Below are 17,635 nucleotides of genomic sequence, written 5' to 3'. Positions count from 1 at the left end.
AAGCTTTTGATACGGTCAACCATGGCTCGTTACTGCAGGACCTGGAAGGGTCTACCCTTCCTCCATGTCTTAAAAGGTGGACCGCAAATTATCTGGCTGGTCGGCAGGCATCGGTGCAATTTAGAAACGAAACATCAAAACCAAGGAGAATTAAAAAGGGGGTGCCACAGGGTGGTGTCCTATCCCCACTTTTGTTTAATTTCTACATATCTAAGCTACCTTCACCACCGGAAGGAGTCACAATCGTTTCCTACGCCGATGACTGCACAATAATGGCCACAGGCCCAGGCCCAAAGATCGATGCGCTATGCAATAAAATAAACGGCAACCTCCCTGATCTCTCCAGTTTTTTCGCCTCGCGAAACCTGGCATTATCACCGACTAAATCTTCCGCGACCTTATTTACAACATGGACGCCCCAAATGTCGACCATTTTGAACATCCACGTGGATGGCACTACGCTACCGACTGTCCGACACCCCAAAATCTTGGGTGTGACGTTTGATCAGGATCTACATTTTGGTGAGCACGCAGCCGCAATTGTTCCGAGAATTCAGAGCCGTAACAAAATCCTCAAATCCCTCGCTGGCAGTACTTGGGGAAAAGATAAAGAAACGCTCATGACTACATACAAACCAATTAGCCAGCCGATTACGTGCTACGCGTCACCCATATGGTCGCCAAGCCTAAAAATCACCCACTGGAAGAAACAACAGGCCTGCCAAAATACTTCTCTCAGAATCGCCACGGGCTGTCTTCTTATGTCCCCAGAACACCATCTGCATAATGAGGCGAGAATACTCCCCATCAGAGAGAGAAATGAGATGCTGACCAAACAGTTCCTGTTGAATACCCAGAAACCTGGGCATCCCAACAGACATCTGATTGATGAACCAGCACCGCCTAGGGGCTTAAGGAGTCATCTCCGTAAGCATTTTGAGGAAATACGGCACCTGAGAACCCAGCCGTATGAAGTGAAAAAACACAAGCAGGTCCTTGGTGAACTCCATAAACAGGCGTCGGACCTTTATGCCGGGAATTGCCCGGTGAATCCAGTGCTTAACGAAAATTATCCAAAACTTGCGGAAGAGGAACGCATACTCCCCAGGGAAACGCGTGTCACTCTTGCTCAACTTCGTTCTGGATACTGTAACAGGTTAAACTCTTACCTATCCAGAATCAACCCCGACATACAAAATGTATGCCCCGCTTGCAATGTGTCCCCACATGACACCAACCATCTCTTCAATTGTAATGTGGAACCAACGCCTCTAACACCCCTTTCCTTATGGTCCACCCCTGTTGAAACGGCAAGTTTCCTTGGACTCCCGTTAGAGGATATTGATGACAATTTGTGATCGGTCGCGGCTATTAGGTGGGGCGAGCATTGCTACAACAACAACAACAACAGGGGTATTAGACCCCAGCGGGTTAGGGGATCAGAATATACCCGCGGTAGGTATGCCTGTCGTAAGAGGCGACTAAAATACCAGATTCAAGGGGCTGTGTAGCGCAACCCTTCAGGTTGCCAGCGAAATATATAGCTTCTCCAAACCCAATTGTCAACCTCACCTATCCGCGGCGAATCTTGTTTCACTAACAGGCGAGCCTCGTCTGTTAGTGAAACAGGATTCGCCGCGGATAGGTGAGGTTGACAATGGGGTTTGGAGAAGCGATATATTGCGCTGGCAACCTGAAGGGTTGCGCTACACAGCCCCTTGAATCTGGTATTTTAGTCGCCTCTTACGACAGGCATGCCTACCGCGGATATATTCTGATCCCCTAACCCGAGGGGGAATTTTGTATGTCGGGGTTGATTCTGGATAGGTAAGAGTTTAACCTGTTACAGTATACAGATCGAAGTTGAGCTAGAGTGACTCGCGTTTCCCTAGGGAGTGTGCGTTTCTCTTCTGCAAGTTTAGGGTATTGTTCTTTGAGTTCAGGAAATTCCTGACATTGTGGTCTGTCGCCTGTTTGTGGAGCTCACTGAGGACCTGCTTGTGTTTTTGGCTTCATACGGCTGTGTTCTCAGGTGCCATATTTCCTCATTATGCTTACGGAGATGACTCCTTAAACCCCTGGGCGGTGTTGACTCATCAATCAGTTGTTGGGATGCGCAGGTTTCTGGGTATTCAATAGGAACTGTTTGGTTAGCATTTCATTTCTGTCCCTGATGAGTATTCTCGCCTCATTATGTAGATGGTGTTCTGGGGACATAAGAAGACAACCCGTGGCGGTTCTGAGGGCAGTATTTCGGCTGGCCTGTAGCTTCTTCCAGTGAGTTGTTTTTAGGCTTGGCGACCATATCGGGGACGCGTAGGTTGCAATCGGCTGGCTAATTGCTTTGTAAGTGGTAATCAGCGTTTCTTTATCTTTTCCCCCAAGTACTGCCAGCAAGAGATTTGAGGATTTTATTACGGCTCTGGATTTTCGGTACAATTGCGGCTGCATGCTAATCAAAATGTAGATCCTGATCGAACGTCACACCCAAGATTTTGGAGTGTAACACAGTCGGTATCGAAGTGCCATTGACGTGGATATTCAAAAGGGTCGACATTTGGGACGTCCATGTTGTAAATAAGATCGCCGATGATGGCAGGTTTCGCGAGGGAAAAAACGGAGAGATTAGGAAGGTAGCCCTTTATTTTGTTGCAACGCTTACGATCATCATGGAGTGATCCCACCTATCGGATGGTTCGAAGCACTGCGCTACAACAGCCAACACGACTAAGTTACCGGCAATAATTCATTTGGTATCATTGGGTAAGTATTTATTGTGTGTAAACGTAGCATTGGGCCACATATAGTCGACTTCTGATAGATGTGATTAGAGAAAATTTACAGCGCAATAAATGGTTCATTCTTGGTGAGATAAAAAGTGAGAAACAGATCCCACACGGCGGAAAATCAGTTACGGAATCACTATTTGGTATTATTTGATTTATATTATTTTATTTTCTCAATTATAGTAATTTCCAGGCTCACCTTTCACCTTTAGAAAAATATCATTTTATACTTTTAATTACGCGCACGTATTGAACATTTATAAAAAGTTTTATGGCAAATCTCATGAATTATGGGCAAATCTAATTTTCTTTAAAAAGGTAAACAGCGACGTTTGCCACCAGCTGGATTTCGATTCGATTTTTAACCGATTTAATCGATTTTTTTTTAAGTAATGGAGAATCGATTTTATTTTTAGAATCGTTCGATTTTTTAGGGTAATTCCCAAAGGTTGGAATCTAATGCCCCTATTACCGTTTACAACTCAACTCTGGTTGGGTTGAAATTTCGCAATTTGGTATTACAGATTACAACTCAACCTGTCAAAAAAAATGTCGGTTGAGTTGTCTAGTCTAACAACTTTTTGTGGCATTACCGTTTACAACCTTGTGTTGGTGTAGTTGTCAAAGACGTCAAAATCTTACAACTGATTACTAGCAGTTGTCTCATACAATTTGCAGTTGTTTTGGACAAATGTAACGTTTTACAAGACGGTTCACCACCTATTTTTAACAAAAATGTTCAAAGTTGGTATCTAAAGACACGTTTCGACCTCCGATTTAAGAATCCGAAAACAAAAATTAACAATTTTGTTTCTAATAAAATCTAATTTCATGTGGTTGTTGTATTTTGCCAGACTTTTTGTACACACTAATGAAGAAAGGCTTTGGACCCACCCAGGATTATTTTACAAAGCGCGGCCAAAGGCCGCCAACGCAGAAAGATGTTCTGTACAAAAAAAACTGTGGATCGGCCTCATATTTCGGAGCCTCTCGGGCCATTTTGTGGGTTTAAGTAAATGTTTTTCCACAGAAATAAAATTTTTAATTTCCGCTTTCGAATCCTAAAAACGGAGATCGAAACGCGTCTTTCGATACCACCTTTGATAAGAGTTAGATGGTGCACGGGCTCATAAAACGTTACCAAAAAAAAGAAAAATTTGAAGCGGGTAGTTAAGCCTCTTTTAATCAAACAACAATCAACAATTTTGTACACAAAAAACAACGTTTAAACGAAGGATTACATTGAATAAATTTTTAACTTTATGGAGCGACATTCCGAAGTTGGACGAGGCTGGCCGCAGTTCGGATGTAGCCAAAATAGGTGAAATTGTGCGAACGTGAGTCCCATTGATACTAATCACTACTCCTGGGAATCCTGTTTTAGAGTAAAATACAGTTTTTGCTATTTGGGTTTTAATCCACTTCGCACAAATATGCTCCTCAATAATATCTAAAACCAGTCCAACACCAAAATCATTTCCACAGCATTTTTGATAGCTGCCATTTTATTTATTTTTATCATTAATCATCGAAAGCGTTTGTGGAAATGGTTCTTAATTTTGTTTAGTAAGGAGCAAAATGCTTCCATTCAAATCTGCAAATTAACTTCATTTGAAGCTCATCACTTGTCACTTAAGCAATTTCATACTTGGTGCTAGGTAGTTCCAATTGATTGGAAAGATCACGCGAATGTTTTCCGTATTCGCGACATGTCAATCATCAACATTTTTGTCATTATAAAATAGATTTCATATCATATAATATCTTGTAATAACAAAATCAATTTTGCAAATGCTAAAATTTCCGCCACAAATTGATCAGCTGTTCATTTATCTGTCAAATCATCACTTTCTGAAGTTGGCAACTCAATTCAACTTCAACTGAAATAAGTTGTAATTCGTAATACCAAACGGGAGTTGAGTTGTCTGCAAGTTGAGTTGTTTTAATTACAACCCAACTAAGTTGAGTTGTACACCGTAATAGGGGCATAAGTGTTCTTTGCCCAGTCCACAAGAAGGGGATACTGCAAAATGCACCAACTATCGTGGAATCAGCCTTCTTAATATCGCATATAAGGTCCTTTCAAGTGTATTGTGCGAAAGATTGAAGCCCACCGTGACCGGCTGATTGGATCTTATCAGTGCGGCTTCAGACCTGGTAAATCTACCGTCGACCAGATTTTCACAATGCGCCAAATCTTGGAAAAAAACCCGTGAAAAGAAAATCGAAACACATAACCTCTTCGTCGACTTTAAAGCCGCCTTCGACAGCACGAAAAGGAGCTGCTTATATGCCGCTATGTCTGAATTTGGTTTCCGCAAAACTTATACGGCTGTGCAAAATGACGTTGAGCAACACAATCACCTCAGTCAGAATTGGGAAGGACCTCTCCGAGCCGTTCGAAACTAAACGAGGTTTCAGACAGGGTGACCCCCTATCGTGCGATTTCTTTAATTTGATGCTGGAGAAAATTATAGTAGCTGCAGAACTTAACCGCACTGGAACAATATACTATAGAAGCGTGCAATTACTGGCATATGCTGATGACATTGATATCATCGGCCTAAACACCCGCGCTGTTAGTTCTGCTTACTCCAAACTGGAAAAAGAAGCGGTAAAGATGGGTTTGATGGTGAATGAGGACAAAAGGAAGTACCTACTGTCATCGCAAAGAGTCAGCGCACATGCACCTTGGCAACCACGCTACTGTTGGCAGCCATAATTTCGAAATAGTAAAAGACTTCGTTTATTTGGGAACCAGCATCAACACTAGCAACAACATCAGCACTGAAATCCAGTGAAGAATCAATCTTGCCAATAAATGCTACTTTGGACTAGGTAGGCAATTGAAAAGGAAAGTCCTCTCTCGGCGAACGAAAATCATACTCTACAAGTCACTTATCGTTCCCGTCCTGCTATATGGGGCAGAAGCATGGACCATGACAACAGCAGATGAAGCGGCTTTGGGAGTGTTCCAGAGAAAAGTTCTTCGAAAGATTTATGGACCTCTACGTGTTGGCGATGGCGAGTACCGAAGAAGATTTAATGATGAGCTGTACGAGCTATACGCAGACATCAACATAGTCCAGCGAATTAAAACGCAGCGGCTGCGCTGGCTAGGCCATGTTATGCGAATGAAAGATGATGCCCCAGCCAAGAAAGTGTTTCTATCGGAACCCGTCTATGGAAGCAGAGGTAGAGGGCGGCTCCCACTCCGTTGGAAGGACCATGTTGAAAACGATTTAAACTCCCTTGGTGTGACCAATTGGCGCCGGTTGGCGGAGCGAAGGAGCGACTGGCGCGCTTTGTTGGACGGCCATAACCGTTTAAACGGTTAAGCGCCAATTAAGTAAGTAAGTAAGTAATTCTTTACTTTAGCTCATGTCACGTACACGAACATTTTGGCCCCTGGTTGAACCCTGGCTAGCTCAGTATACAACGGGCAGTGGTTCTCAACCCTCCAACCAGGAGCTGGACGGACACATATTTATTCTTTTCTTCATTCACCTTCTTACCCCACTCACTCCTCTACCACAGGAAGCCCGCCCTACCTTGGACCGCTCGCCTCATCCAATCCTTCTCTAGCGGTCGCCCTCTTGCCATGCTCCATCCCCTCCACTTACCTCTTCGTCATACCATCTTCACTACCCGCCAACAAACAAATTAACTCATCATTTTACCAGTACATATGACATCAAAATATATTAAGAATAAAAATCTTACAAGAAAACATACTAAAATTATTGCTTATCGTATGGTTATACTATTCAAGGCGCACTGCCTATAAGCAGACAACAAAGCTCGAAATAAATCTCACAAAAAAAATCAAAAAACCTACCTATAAGAGCTCTAATAGATGGCTATGTAAATATATATGTATAAGCATCTATGGCAACAAAAAAAATATTCGTTTAGGTTGAAAAAGGGTCAATATATGGGCAGAATCGCTATGCATATAAACAAAACATCAGTACACATATAAAACTAACTATCCATATCTTAACGACTAATTTTTCTCATTTTTGACCTCGCAAAAAAAATAAATTAAATTTGAACTACCCTATTGAGGAATTTAATGGTAACAATACCCACAAGCACAAATTTTATATGCTTAACATGTCCCGCAACCCAGTGTTTTTACATAAAGTATCGTCACAAGACTTTTGCCTGTCCTTTATAGACCACAATAGGGTATGCCAAAAAACTGGATTAACCCAAAAAAATGAAGTTTACTGAAAATTCGAAGTTTACGTTTCGAAAAAGGTTATTTGCGCGTGCGCATGTGATTCCATGTATAAAAAAAAATTAGAAGTAATGGTGTACAAAAAACATATTCTCTTCACGTAACACATTGACAATAGATATATATATGGGGTATTCCATCCCATTTCGACCAATTGTGAACCCGACCCCTTTAGAATTGGCTAAAAGTTTTTCTTCTTTTTCTAGCTTACGAAAAACGTTTTTCAGAATTTTTTCAAATTTTTTCATCCAACTCAAAAAAAGTTATGAATTTTTAAAAAAAACACCGTTTTTGTTTTCAAAATGCTATAACTTTTTCAAAAATTTACCGTTTGGGATCTTTTTTTTTTTTAATTTGTTTTTAAATGTACTTTTCGGAAAAAATACAAAAAAATTTTTAAAGTTTTTTTTTTAATTTTTTAGTTTTTCGAGATTTTTCGAATTTTGCCGTTTTTTTTTTCTCATAAAAAACTTCAACCAATTCTGCAATCATCCCCACTAATCCCGGAGTGGGCCGATTTTTTTTATATTTTTTTTTATTTAATTGAAAAAACTTTTTAAATCAAATCGAGCTCTAGGCCAAATAATTGTATATTCTTAATAAAACACAATACGTGTATTTTTGATATACAATTATATTATTTAATTTGTCGATATTTCGACTTCAGTCTAAAGTCATCGGAACGGAGAGCACACCGCACCAACAAAAATACCTACAGGCATATGAAAAGCAAGTATGGTATAGAGATCAAGAAGTTCACAAATCGATACCAACAAAGCACAAAACAGCTGGCTAAGTTGACACAGTCGATTAAAGGCTCCATTACCGATACTTAGCATAGACTTGACTTGGCTTGCGAACTGTCACTTACAGTTCTGTTAAATAAACATTGCATGTTACTGATTACTCAAAACTTAACTTGACTTAGAAGTCTGTTGAATTTTGATTTTCTATGTAAGTTCTAACTGACGTTTACATTTTGAGATGCCATTTGTTTGTTTCCATTTCATTTTGACATTTTGTCATACAAATTGACATTTATTTAAAAATAAATTTCAACGCTGATTATGATGCCAGATTTTATGCGCCAAGTGGAGTATAATCGTGGCTAAGTTGCCAAGTTTACGCCAAGTCAAGTCAAGTCTATGCTAAGTATCAGTAATGGGGGCTTAAGTTTCTGGTAAGTTGCAGAAAAAGTGGCATAACACCCAAATTCATAAACAATATTTTGTTCGTACTAAACTGCAACACCAACAACAAGCTGTAAACTCTTGAACCTCATCATAAAAATTAAATATGAACATAAGAAACGAAATGAAAGAGAGGTAAGCACATTAACCAACAAAATAAACCAAACTCTTGATGCAGAAGATTCTACCGCGTTTTTTGAAAGCGAGAAACTCCTAATTAACAACCTTACAACAACAATTAGAAAAACACACACACAAAAATTCGAGAAACTCAAAAACATACATAGGCAATCTCTTAACATTAAAAATATACCCCATTGGTTTCATAATACTACGAAAACCGAGATCCCTACAGATATTCAGTGGCTCCTCTCTTTAGGTCCAAAATACTCTTTGCCAATAACAAATAGTGGGTTCCCTTTATTCAAGGTGATACCAGACGGAGAAGACTGCATTCAAACAATCAAAGATAAAGAGCAGCAAGAGATTGAGAGGAATAATTTAACAACATCCCGTATTATCATCTTAAGAAAACCAAAAATAGCGCGCGCGACAAATTTCTATTAGATACCCTACACTCGGCCAAAACCTTTCTAAAAAACAACAAAGACTTATTGGTTCTGAATGCAGATAAGGGTAATGTTACCGCCTAAATGGATAAGTCGGACTATAAAAAGAAGTTACAACTTTTGGTAAATGACATTTCGGCATACCGGGTATTGAAACGAGATCCCACTAATAAATTACAAGACAAAAATAACGAGATTGTAGAAAAATTGTTTAAAAACAAAGTTATAGATTTAAAAGAGAAATATAAACTAATAAGCAAAACGTCCAATGCGCCTAGATTATATGGCCTGCCCAAAATTCATAAAGCAGATATCCCATTGAGACCTATTTGTTCGTCTGTCAACTCCCCTTCGTACAATTTGTGCAGGTATGTAGTTAATATTCTCACAAACAACCAAATCGTCCAAATATAACGTAAAAGACTCAATTGAATTTAAAAACAAAATAAAAGATACATACATATATGATGATGAGATTCTCGTGTCATTTGATGTCATCTCACTTTTCCCCAGCATTCCCGTAGATCATGCCTTAGAAATTATAGCATTCAAGTGGAACCAGATAAAGCACCACACCACACTCACAAAAGAACTTTTTCTAGAAGTAGTTCGTTTCTGCATTAGAGATAATAGATATTTTAAATTAAACAATAAAATGTATGAGCAACGTTGCGGTATGCCCATGGGTTCCCCAGCATCCCCCGTCATAGCAGACATTGTAAGGGAAGAATTACTGGAGAAATTTGAAGATGACTCCCCTTATAAGCCACGTTTGCTTACCAAATACGTCGATGACCTTTTCGCAATTGTAAAAACTGATACGGTGGAAGAATTGCCAAATATTCTAAATGGATACAACAGGAGTATTAAATTTACAATTGAGGTGGAGAAGGATGGAAAACTACCGTTTCTCGATACTCTTGTTATAAAAAAGAATAACCAATTATGTTTTGATTGGTATAAAAAACCTACCGCGTCAGGTAGATTAATTAACTTTAATTCTAAACATGACAAATCTACAATAGTCAATACGGTCAGAAATTTTATCAACAGAGTTCTCTCCATCAGCGTTGAAGTTTATCATAAAGAAAACATTAAAATAATAATAAATGTTCTAGAAAATAATGAATTTCCCACATGCAAAATAAAAAACTTTATAAGAGATTATTATAAGAAACCCACTGCGAGGAAAAATGCCGAAAATAATAAAATATATAAATCGACTACATATGTGTCAGGCCTGTCCAATAGAATAAAATATTCAAATATTTATGACAAAGAGAAATGTAATTTAGCCTTTACCTACAATAATACGTTGCGACAAATTTTCAGTAATACCAAGAGCAGAATAGATAAATATGAGAAATCGGACTTGATATATAAAATTCTATGTAATGGTGACGGGTCCCACGTATGCGACAAAGTATATGTGGGGACTACTAAATCGAAACTAAAAACGATGATTTCCGGGCATAAAACGAATATTAAAAATCGAAACAACCCTAATGATGGCAAAACGGCGCTATCACAGCATTGCAGAGAAACTGGACACTCTCCCAATTTAGAAAATGTAGAAATTCTACAGCAAGAGAGGAATTACAACAAACGCTACATATTAGAGATGCTGCACATCATAAACACACCCAGCAACAAACGCATGAACTTCAAATCTGATACAATTGGTATTGCCTCTGCCTTTAGACAGCTGATCAACAACAATAATAGATAAGAGCATCTCCCACTTTCTGCTTATGTTCAATTTTTGTTTATGATAACGGCTTTGTGTTATTTACATTTTATTGTTATTTGCTTTGCACTGTTCGTAAACTTATATTTTTGTTACACTAGTTGACATATTGCATTCAACAATGTAAGTTCTGTACTTGTGCAAATGTGTATTTTTATGATTTTAATATGTATGTTTGTTCTTTTCGTACCTAGTCCTGATGATGACTTCAGACTGAAGTCGAAATATCGACAAATTAAATAATATAATTGTATATCAAAAATTCACGTATTGTGTTTTATTAAGAACTAGCCTTTACCCGCGGCCCCGTCCCCAAGGAGAAATTTAAATATATGGGCTATTCGCGTTAGCCTGCTTATCAAGTTATCTGTTTAAAATTTTGTTTTCTGTCTAATGCATTTTATTTTTGTAAGTGAGTAAAAAAAAGAACTAAATGAGCTGATAACCTGATATGATCCCAAATGATCCCGAAATTATCCAGAAAAAGCTACGAAATGACTCCCACGCTATCGCGGACGGATCCCGAAAACCATCCAGAAGGGTCCCTAAATTATCCCGACATACTCCAGAGAAAGTAAATGGCTCCGAGAAGATCCACGACGGATCGCGAAAACCATACAGAAATGAACCCTTAAGGGTCCCAAAATGATCCAGAAATAGTCCGGAAATGACCCAAATGGGATCCCGCACAGATCCAGAAATGATCCCGGAAGGGTCCAAAAACTATCCCGGAAAAGTAACAAAAAATCGCGAAATGGCTCCTACGGCATCCCGGACGGATCCAGAAATGATCTCGGAAGGGTCCCCAAATGATCCGAAATGACTCTGATGGATCCGGAAAACGATCAAGAAATTATGCCGGAAGGGTCCCCAAATGATCCGAAATGACCCTGATGGATCCGGCAAACCATCAAGAAATTATGCCGGAAGGGTCCCCAAATGATCCCGAAAAATTACTGAAATAGTCACGAAACGACCCCTAGAGGATCCCCAAATGATCCCGTATTAGCCCCGAAAAGGTCCCGAAATAACCCCGACGGGATCCCGGACAAATCCCGAAAAACATCCAGAAATAATGCCGGAAGGGATCCCAAACGATTCCGACAAAGTCCCGCATTGATTCCGACGGGATCCCGAACGGATGCCGAAAATCATCCAGAAGTGATGCCGGAAAGGTCCTCAAATGATCACCTAATAGTCCCGAAATTACCCTTAAGGGGCCCTGGACGGATCCCGTAAACCATCCAGAAACGATCCCGATATAGTCCCGAAGAAGTCCCGAAATGACCCTGACGGGATCTCGAACGCATCCCTAAATGACCCTGACTGATATTGGGAAGGACCCCAAATGATCCCGAAAAAGTCCCGCAATGAAAACCATGCCGGAAAGGTCCTCAAATGATCACCTAATAGTCCCAAAATGACCCTGACGGCATCCCGGACAGATCCCGAAATCCATCTAGAAATGATCTTGGGAGGGTCCCAAAATGATCCCGATATAGTCTCGGAAAAGTCCAGAAATTACCCTGACGGGATCCCGGACGAATCCTGAAAACCAATCGTAAATGATGCCGAAAAAGTCCCGAAATGACCCTGATGGGACCCCGAGAGGATCCCGAAAACTATCCAGAAATGATGCCGGAAAAGTCCTGAAAATGATCTCCTAATAGTTCCGAAAAGACCCTGACGGGATCCCGAACGGATCCCGACAACTATCCAGAAATGATGCCGAAAGGGCCCGCCAATGATCCCGTATTAGGCGAGAAAAAGTCCCGAAATGACCCCGACGGGATGCCGGAAGAATCCCAAATACTATCCAGAAATGATGCCGGAAGGGACCCCAAATGATCCCGAAAAAGTCCCGCATTGATTCCGACGGGATCCCGAACGGATACCGAAAACCATCCAGAAGTGATGCCGGCAAGGTCCTCAAATGATAACCTAATAGTCCCAAAATGATCCTGACGGCATCCCGGACAAATCCCGAAATCCTTCCAGAAATGATCTTGGGAAGGTCCCAAAATGATCCCGAAATAGTCTCGAAAAGTCCAGAAATTACCCTGACGGGTTCCCGGACAAATCCTGAAAGCCATCCTTAAATGATCCCGAAAAAGTCCCGAAATGACCCTGACGGGATCCCGAAAGGATTCCGAAAACTATCCAGAAATGATGCCGAAAGGGTCCGCAAATGATCCCGTATTAGTCGAGAAAAAATCCCGAAATGACCCCGACGGGATCCCGGACGAATCCCAAAAACCATCCAGAAATGATGCCGGTAGGGATCCCAAATGATCCCGAAATAGTCCCGAAATGACCTCGTCGGCATCCCGGACGGATACCGAAAACCATCCAGAAATGATGCCGGTAGGTACCCCAAATGATCCCGAAATAGTCCCGAAATGACCCCGTCCGGATCCCGAAAACTATCCAGAAATCATGTCGAAAGGGTCCCCAAATGATCCCGTATTAGTCGAGACAAAGTCCCGAAATGACCCCGACGGGTCCCGGACGGATCCCGAAAACCATCAAGAAATGATGCCGGCAGAGCCGAAAGAGAGCCTAAAGAGTCCCCCCCCCCCCCCCCCCGACATACTCCAGAAAAATTTCCGAAATCGCTCCGAGGGGATCCACGACGGATCGCGAAAACCATACAGAAATGATTCCGGAAGGATCCCAAAATGATCCCGAAATAGTGCGGAATTGACCCAGATGGGATCCCGCACAGATCCAGAAATGATCCCGGAAGGGTCCAAAAACTATCCCGGAAAAGTTACAAAAATCCCGAAATGGCTCCTACGGCATCCCGGACGGATCCAGAAATGATCTCGGAAGGGTCCCCAAATGATCCCAAAATGGTCCCGAAATTACCCTGATGGATCCGGCAAATCATCAAGAAATTATGCCGGAAGGGTCCCCAAATGATCCCGAAATAATACACAAAAAGTCACGAAACGACCCCTAGAGGATCCCCATATGATCCCGTATTAGCCCCGAAAAGGTCCCGAAATAACCCCGACGGGATCCCGGACAAATCCCGAAAACCATCCAGAAATAATGCCGGAAGGGATCCCAAATGATTCCGACAAAGTCCCGCATTGATTCCGACGGGATCCCGAACGGATACTGAAAATCATCCAGAAGTGATGCCGGAAAGGTCCTCAAATGATCACCTAATAGTTCCGCAATAACCCTTAAGGGGCCCTGGACGGATCCCGTAAACCATCCAGAAACGATCCCGATATAGTCCCGAAGAAGTCCCGAAATGACCCTGACGGGATCTCGCACGCATCCCTAAATGACCCAGACGAGATCCCGGACAGATCCCGAAATCTATCCAGAAATGATCTTGGGAGGGACCCCAAATGATCCCGAAAAAGTCCCGCAATGAATCCGACGGGATCCTGAACGGATACCGAAAACCATCCAGAAGTGATGCCGGAAAGGTCCTCAAATGATCACCATTAAATGACCTTGACGGCATTCCGGACTGATCCCGAAATCCATCCAGAAATGATCTTGGGAAGGTCCCAAAATGATCCCGAAATAGTCTCGGAAAAGTCCAGAAATTACCCTGACGGGTTCCCGGACGAATCCTGAAAGCCATCCTTAAATGATCCCGAAAAAGTCCCGAAATGACCCTGACGGGACCCCGAAAGGATCCCGAAAACTATCCAGAAATGATGTCGGAAAGATCCTCAAATGATCTCCTAATAGTTCCGAAAAGACACTGACTGGATCCCGAACGGATCCCGACAACTATCTAGAAATGATGCCGAAAGGGCCCGCAAATGATCCCGTAGTAGTCGAGAAAAAGTCCCGAAATGACCCCGACGGGATGCCGGATGAATCCCAAAAACCATCCAGAAATGATACCGGAAGGGACCCCAAATGAACCCGAAAAAGTCCCGCAATTATTTCGACGGGATCCTGAACGGATACCGAAAACCATGCAGAAGTGATGCCGGAAAGGTCCTCAAATGATCACCTAATAGTCCCAAAATGACCCTGACGGCATCCCGGACAGATCCCGAAATCCATCCAGAAATGATCTTGGGAGGGTCCCAAAATGATCCCGAAATTGTCTCGGAAAGTCCAGAAATTACCCTGATGGGACCCCGAAAGGATCCCGAAAACTATCCAGAAATTATGCCGGAAAGGTCCTCAAATGATCTCCTAATAGTTCCAAAAAGACCCTGACAGGATCCGTTCGGGACAACTATCCAGAAATGATACAGAAAGGGCCCGCCAACTATCCCGTATTAGTCGAGTAAAAGTCCCGAAATGACCCCGACGGGATGCCGGACGAATCCCAAAAACCATACAGAAATGATGCCGGAAAAAGTCCCGCAATTATTCCGACGGGATCCTGAACGGATACCGAAAACCATCCAGAAGTGATGCCGGCAAGGTCCTCAAATGATCACCTAATATTCCCAAAATGACCCGGACGGCATCCCGGACAGATCCCGAAATCCATCCAGAAATGATCTTGGGAAGGTTCCCAATGACCGAAATGACCGTGACGGGATTCCGAAAGGATTCCGAAAGCTATCCAGAAATGATGCCGGAAAGGTCCTCAAATGGATCCCGAACGGATCCCGACAACTATCCAGAAATGATGCCGAAAGGGTTCGCAAATGATCCCGTATTAGACGAGAAAAAGTCCCGAAATGATCTCGACGGGACGACTCCCAAAAACCATCCAGAAATGATGCCGGTAGGTATCCCAAATGATCCCGAAATAGTCCCGAAATGACCTCGTCGGCATCCCGGACGGATCCCGAAAATTATCCAGAAATGATGCCGGAAAGATCCCCAAATGATCCCCTAATAGTCCCGATATTACCCTAATGGGATCCCGGATGGATCCCGAAAACCATGCCGCAAGGGTTCCCAAATGATCCCGTATTAGTCGCGAAAAAGTCCCGAAATGACCCCGACGGGATCCCGAAAACCATCCAGAAATGATGCCGAAAGGATTCCCAAATGATCCCGTATTAGTCGCGAAAAAGTCCCGAAATGACCCCGACGGGAACCCGGACGGATCCAGAAAACAATCCAGAAATGATGCCGGAAGAGCCCCCAAATGATCCCGAAAAAGTCCCCAAATGACCCCCACGAGATCTCGGACGGATTCCGAAAACCTCGTGGGACCCCCACCCCTCCTTCCATGTTTGAAAAAAATTTCGCTAGTAGACTACTGTCTGTCTCCCAAATTTCATCAAAATCCGTGTAGCCATTCTGGCGTGATTCAGTCGCAAAGACGAAAAAATATATTAATTAAATTATAACTGTTCCTAGGGGGCAGGGACCACGCCCCTTTTCAAAAATATATAGCTAGTAGATCCTTCTAGACTATTGGCTATATGTGTGCAAAATTTCATCCAAATCGGTCCAGCCGTTCTTGCGTGATTGAGTCACAAAGACAAACGTCTGGACAAACATCCAAACATCCAAATATCCAAATATTTAAACATCCAAACATCCAAACTTTCCCATTTATAATATACTAGCCTTTACCCGCGGCCCCGTCCGCAAGGAAAATTTTAAATATATGGGCTATTCGCGTTAGCCTGCTTATTATCTGTTTAAAATTTTGTTTTCTGTCTAATGCATTTTATTTTTGTAATTGAGTAAAAAAAAGAACTAAATGAGCTGATAACCTGATAGGATCCCAAATGATCCCGAAATTATCCAGAAAAAGCTACGAAATGACCCCAACGCTATCACGGACGGATCCCGAAAACCATCCAGAAATGCCCCGAAAGGGTCTCCAAAAGTTCCCCGAATAGTCCCAAAAAAACCCGAAATGAGAGCGACACGATTCTAGACGTATCCAGAGAACCACACAGAAATGATCCCTGAAGGTGTTCCAAAATGATCCCGAAAAGGTTCCGAAATTACCCTGACGGGCTCCCGGGCGGATCTCAAAAACCATCCAGAAAATATCCAGGAAGGGTCCCTAAATTAACCCGACTAACTCCAGAAAAAGTTCCGAAATGGCTCCGAGGGGATCCACGATGGATCGCGAAAACCATACAGAAATGATTCCGGAAGGATTCCAAAATGATCCCGAAATAGTCCGGAATTGACCCAGATGGGATCCCGCACAGATCCAGAAATGATCCCGGAAGGGTGCAAAAACTATCCCGGAAAAGTAACAAAAAATCCCGAAATGGCTCCTACGGCATCCCGGACGGATCCAGATATGATCTCGGAAGGGTCCCCAAATGATCCCAAAATGGTCTCGAAATGACCCTGATGGATCCGGCAAACCATCAAGAAATTATGCCGAAAGGGTCCCAAAATGATCCCGAAATAATACAGAAAAAGTCACGAAACGACCCCTAGAGGATCCCCAAATGATCCCGTATTAGCCCCGAAAAGGTCCCGAAATAACCCCGACAGGATCCCGGACAAATCCCGAAAACCATCCAGAAATGATGCCGGAAGGAATCCCAAATAATTCCGTAAAAGTCCCGCATTGATTCCGACGGGATCCCGAACGGATACCGAAAATCATCTAGAAGTGATGCCGGAAAGGTCCTCAAATGATCACCTAATAGTCCCGAAATGACCCTTAAGGGGTCATGGGCGGATCCCATAAACCATCCAGAAATGATCCCGATATAGTCCCGAAGAAGTCCCGAAATGACCCTGACGGGATCTCGAACGCACCCCTAAATGACCCTGACGGGATCCCGGACAGATCCCGAAATCCATCCAGAAATGATCTTGGGAGGGACCCCAAATGATCCCGAAAAATTCCCGCAATGATTCTGAGGGGATCCTGATCGGATACCGAAAACCATCCAGAAGCGATGCCGGAAAGGTCCTCAAATGATCACCTAATACCAAAATGACCCTGACGGCATCCCGGACTGATCCCAAAATCCATCCAGAAATGATCTTGGGAAGGTCCCAAAATTATCCAGAAATAGTCTCGGAAAACTTCAGAAATTACCCTGACGGGTTCCCGGACGAATCCTGAAAGCCATCTCTAAATGATCCCGAAAAAGTCCCGAAATGACCCTGACTGGACCCCGAAAGGATCCCGAAAACTATCCAGAAATGATGCCGGAAATGTCCTCAAATGATCA

General features: G+C 42.5%; 1 protein-coding gene across 7 annotated transcripts in view; it reads right to left on the bottom strand.

The window, feature by feature from the left end:
* Positions 1-17,635, bottom strand: part of Nadsyn (NAD synthetase) — a 1,223,365-nt gene that overhangs the window by 1,200,407 nt on the left and 5,323 nt on the right. For 5 of the 7 annotated variants that reach the window (XM_067782511.1, XM_067782498.1, XM_067782500.1 and 2 more), the window contains exon 1: positions 2,986-3,133. The exons of the other annotated variants lie outside the window; for them this stretch is intronic. The gene's annotated coding sequence lies outside the window, so the exon portion shown is untranslated. Of the gene's footprint in view, positions 1-2,985; positions 3,134-17,635 lie in introns of those variants that run through there. 7 annotated transcript variants of the gene reach the window in all.

The sequence above is a fragment of the Eurosta solidaginis genome, chromosome 4, assembly GCF_040869045.1.
Source record: "Eurosta solidaginis isolate ZX-2024a chromosome 4, ASM4086904v1, whole genome shotgun sequence".
In the NCBI taxonomy this organism is placed as follows: Eukaryota; Metazoa; Arthropoda; class Insecta; order Diptera; family Tephritidae; genus Eurosta; species Eurosta solidaginis.
This window is presented reverse-complemented; position numbering and strand designations above follow the sequence as displayed.